This window comes from Zeugodacus cucurbitae, unplaced genomic scaffold (assembly GCF_028554725.1).
Source record: "Zeugodacus cucurbitae isolate PBARC_wt_2022May unplaced genomic scaffold, idZeuCucr1.2 ctg00000047.1, whole genome shotgun sequence".
In the NCBI taxonomy this organism is placed as follows: Eukaryota; Metazoa; Arthropoda; class Insecta; order Diptera; family Tephritidae; genus Zeugodacus; species Zeugodacus cucurbitae.
The window spans coordinates 1-5,000 of record NW_026530840.1 but is presented as its reverse complement, the minus strand read 5'-3'; the positions used below and the strand labels follow the sequence as shown (position 1 = coordinate 5,000).

The window sequence follows — 5,000 nt, the reverse complement described above, 5'->3', positions numbered from 1 at the left end:
TTAAGCATTATATATGTAAAATCTATCAACACTTTATCAAATCATCAGTATTTATTCTATGTTAATAAGCTAAAAGCAAATTAATTTGAATAAACTTAACACCAATGATCTTTTGATAAATATTTTATTATGTTAATAGATTACAATGTCCTTATATGAAAAAAATGCACACTATTACTATAATATTATAAATATCACAGTTATAATGATGAATTTTTCATAATGGATATTCAGGTTCATCGGGCTTAACCTCTAAGCAGTTTCACGTACTATTTAACTCTCTATTCAGAGTTCTTTTCAACTTTCCCTCACGGTACTTGTTTACTATCGGTCTCATGGTTATATTTAGTTTTAGATGGAGTTTACCACCCACTTAGTGCTGCACTATCAAGCAACACGACTCTTTGGAAATATCTTTCTAGTAATCATTAACGTTATACGGGCCTGGCACCCTCTATGGGTAAATGGCCTCATTTAAGAAGGACTTAAATCGTTAATTTCTCATACTAGATATTAAGATATTCCATACACTGCATCTCACATTTGCCATATAGACAAAGTGACTTAGTGCTGAACTATTTTCTTTTCGCTCGCCGCTACTAAGAAAATCCTTGTTAGTTTCTTTTCCTCCCCTCATTAATATGCTTAAATTCAGGGGGTAGTCCCATATGAGTTGAGGTTGTATAAAAATATTTATATTTATTTTATATTTTAGCTTTTTGCTATTTTAAAGAAACATACATAATTATTTCTTAACACCAATATAATTTTCTTAATAATAAATATTCAATCTTTTCATCCCGTACTACTTACTTCATTATAACAACAATATTATTTTCTTGGTTTTTTACATTTAAGGCAATCCTAGAATAAAATAATATTTTATGCTAGACGTTCCTCTAAATGTATATATTATTTGAAATAATAATATTGAAATTTTATTGTTTTTGGGAATACTAAGATTCTTATTTATTATAAAATTTCGTTCAAATATGAGGTGTTCAAGAATATATTTTCTATATTTCTTTTTATGCTATTAATATTATGGATTGAAAAATACAATCCAGTAATATACCATGTGCTTAAATTCTTTTAATTGACTAAAAGAATAAGCAACTAATTTAGCATAGTCTTACAACCCTCAACCATATGTAGTCCAAGCAGCACTTTAAAATTAATTAAAGTACATAACAGCATGGACTGCAATATGCGTTCAAAATGTCGATGTTCATGTGTCCTGCAGTTCACACGATGACGCACAGTTAGCTGCGTTCTTCATCGACCCATGAGCCGAGTGATCCACCGCTTAGAGTGATAATTTTTTGTTTATTTTAATTTAACGTCAAGAGTTTTTAATTTATTGAAAGAATAACATTTCGTTTTCGTATATAATATATAAATTATTTTAAAACATCTTTCAATAAATTGTAATTTTCAACCCAAACATTTACAAGTTGCGCATGTCTTAGTCCAACAAAAACAGTAATTCCTTTTTTATTACATTTTATTTAATTTCTATATATTTTTAAGGAATTACACGTTAATGAGAACAAATTAACTTATCATTTATATTATTTTTATAAATAATAAGTACAACTATATATGTTTAAAGGTTTGTTGCGTTCAAATACAATGTATGCGATATAATTTTCATTATACTACAATACAAGGAGTAAAAAAAAAAAGAAAAAAAAGAAAAACATTCAAATAAATGAATGAAAAGAAAAAAAAGAAAATAATTTTTCTTTTTTATTCTTTTTTTGTTTGTTTGTTTGTTTGTTTGTTTGTTTGTTTTTTTATAATATTTACGGATAGGAACACAATAATGATCCTTCCGCAGGTTCACCTACGGAAACCTTGTTACGACTTTTACTTCCTCTAAATAATCAAGTTCGGTCAACTTTTGCGAAACAACCGTGAAACACAAGGCGTCACAGTGATCACGTCCGGAGACCTCACTAAATAATTCAATCGGTAGTAGCGACGGGCGGTGTGTACAAAGGGCAGGGACGTAATCAATGCGAGTTAATGACTCACACTTACTGGGAATTCCAAGTTCATGTGAACAGTTTCAGTTCACAATCCCAAGCATGAAAGTGGTTCAGCGGTTTACCCGGACCTCTCGGTCTAGGAAATACACGTTGATACTTTCATTGTAGCGCGCGTGCAGCCCAGGACATCTAAGGGCATCACAGACCTGTTATTGCTCAATCTCGTTACTGCTAGACGCAATTTGTCCATTTAAGAAGCTAGTGTCCTTATAATGGGACAAACCAACAGGTACGGCTCCACTTATATAAACACATTCAAACACTTGCACATTCAAGATGAACTCATGAATGAAGGCTATATAAGCTTCAACACCATAATCCTGAAAGCATCTATTTAATATATTTGAGTCTCGTTCGTTATCGGAATTAACCAGACAAATCACTCCACGAACTAAGAACGGCCATGCACCACCACCCATAGATTCGAGAAAGAGCTATCAATCTGTCTTACACGCTTATGTTCGGACCTGGTAAGTTTTCCCGTGTTGAGTCAAATTAAGCCGCAGGCTCCACTCCTGGTGGTGCCCTTCCGTCAATTCCTTTAAGTTTCAGCTTTGCAACCATACTTCCCCCGGAGCCCAAAAGCTTTGGTTTCCCGGGAAGCGACTGAGAGAGCCATAGTAGTAGCTACACCCAATTGCTAGCTGGCATCGTTTATGGTTAGAACTAGGGCGGTATCTGATCGCCTTCGAACCTCTAACTTTCGTTCTTGATTAATGAAAACATCTTTGGCAAATGCTTTCGCTTAAGTTAGTCTTACGACGGTCCAAGAATTTCACCTCTCGCGTCGTAATACTAATGCCCCCAAACTGCTTCTATTAATCATTACCTCTTGATCTAAAAACCAATGAAAGTAGAACAGAGGTCTTATTTCATTATTCCATGCACAAAATATTCAGGCATTTGGAGCCTGCTTTAAGCACTCTAATTTGTTCAAAGTAATTGTACCGGCCCACAACAACACTCGATGAAGAGCACTGAAGCAGGTTTAAATAGGAGGAATATATAAAAAATACATTGTATTAATTACATATAAGAACTCCACCGGTAATACGCTTGCATACATAAGGTAATGTACATACCACAATTATAGCTGTACTACCCGTATGAAGCACAAATTCAACTACGAACGTTTTAACCGCAACAACTTTAATATACGCTATTGGAGCTGGAATTACCGCGGCTGCTGGCACCAGACTTGCCCTCCAATAGGTCCTTGTTAAAGGATTTAAAGTGTACTCATTCCAATTACAGGGCCTCGGATATGAGTCCTGTATTGTTATTTTTCGTCACTACCTCCCCGAACTGGGAGTGGGTAATTTACGCGCCTGCTGCCTTCCTTAGATGTGGTAGCCGTTTCTCAGGCTCCCTCTCCGGAATCGAACCCTGATTCCCCGTTACCCGTTGCAACCATGGTAGTCCTAGATACTACCATCAAAAGTTGATAGGGCAGACATTTGAAAGATCTGTCGTCGGTACGAGACCATACGATCTGCAAGTTATCTAGAGTTCAACCAATATAACGATCTTACGATCGCTTGGTTTTAGCCTAATAAAAGCACACGTTCCAAAAGGTCCGTGTTTATTTTGCATGTATTAGCTCTAGAATTACCACAGTTATCCAAGTAACTGTTAACGATCTATGGAACCATAACTGATATAATGAGCCTTTTGCGGTTTCACTTTTAATTTGTTTGTACTTAGACATGCATGGCTTAATCTTTGAGACAAGCATATAACTACTGGCAGGATCAACCAGAATAATATTTTTTATTCATTTATATAATATTTTTTATACTATATAAATTTTTATAATGATATTTTCAATATTTGAAAATTAAGTACACGACATATACACAATGCAAAGGAGAACGAAATCGCGACAATAAATAATTATGAAATTTCTTCTACTATGGTCGGATTAAATAATTTACTTCATGTCATTTAAATTTCATATTATTGTATTATTTATTGCGGTCTTATTCGGACTTTGAGACTGTGTATCTTATCGTGAGAAAGAATTTTCGTTCTCTATACATATATAATATAATTATTAATGTAAGGACGATGTTTCTTCTTGTATTTGTTAAACTTTCAAATAATATCATTTTTTATACATTTTACTTTATTTCAATGCATATAGTGTATATATCTTTTTTTAAGAGTATATACGTTTTTCTTTTGATTTGAAATTAATAATTTCAATTCAATTATTTTTCATTTTATTTCATATATGATATGAAAGTATTCGAGCGTAATAATATAAATATTTAACTTTATTGAATTTTATTCTTTACCCACATATATTTTATGTGAATAGAAGAACAAACCCCAAAAAAAGTTAAATTAAAAAAAAAACGACTACATTATGTTAGGTATAGAAGAATAATCTCAATTAATAACATTTCATTATTAACAAAATTATTTCTATTTAAACCAACTGTAGCAAACCAGGAATAAATTTTTTTGCTCTCATTTATATATTACACTTAAATACTTTTATAAATATATGAAAATAATTTTCATATAAGTACTAAGTATGCAATTTCATACAAGTATTAAAATTTTCATACAAGTACTAATGTTGAAGTTTCATACAACATATATGTTTTCTGCCACGTACACCTCACCAACCGGAAATCGTATGGAGAAAATCTTTTTAACCATATAAAAGTTTTAAATTCATATATATACAAGTAATTTATATCATTTTCTATGAGCATTATGCTTATAAGAAATATTACAACATCAAAAATAGCTTAACATTTATTTTTTTTTTTAAATTTTTTGTACTTATATGAAAATTATTTAGTTGTATGAATTCATACACTTAGTACTTATATGAAAATTAGTATCTATATGAAAATTAATTAGTATTTATATGAAATTTATTAAGTATCTATATGAAAATTATTTAGTATTTATATGAAAATTATTTACTTGTATGAA

General features: G+C 31.5%; 3 non-coding genes across 3 annotated transcripts in view; all 3 read right to left on the bottom strand.

The window, feature by feature from the left end:
- Nucleotides 1–682, bottom strand: part of LOC128923800 (large subunit ribosomal RNA) — a 3,984-nt gene extending 3,302 nt beyond the window's left edge. The window contains exon 1 of the ribosomal RNA XR_008472528.1: nucleotides 1–682. This exon is cut by the window's left edge and continues 3,302 nt beyond it. This is a non-coding gene — a ribosomal RNA (large subunit ribosomal RNA).
- Nucleotides 683–1,135: 453 nt separating this feature from the next.
- Nucleotides 1,136–1,314, bottom strand: LOC128923797 (5.8S ribosomal RNA). Its single transcript, XR_008472525.1, has one exon. It is a non-coding gene; the product is annotated as a 5.8S ribosomal RNA (ribosomal RNA).
- Nucleotides 1,315–1,823: 509 nt separating this feature from the next.
- LOC128923790 (small subunit ribosomal RNA) lies at nucleotides 1,824–3,813 on the bottom strand. The gene has a single exon (XR_008472518.1). It is a non-coding gene; the product is annotated as a small subunit ribosomal RNA (ribosomal RNA).
- Nucleotides 3,814–5,000: the final 1,187 nt, after the last annotated feature.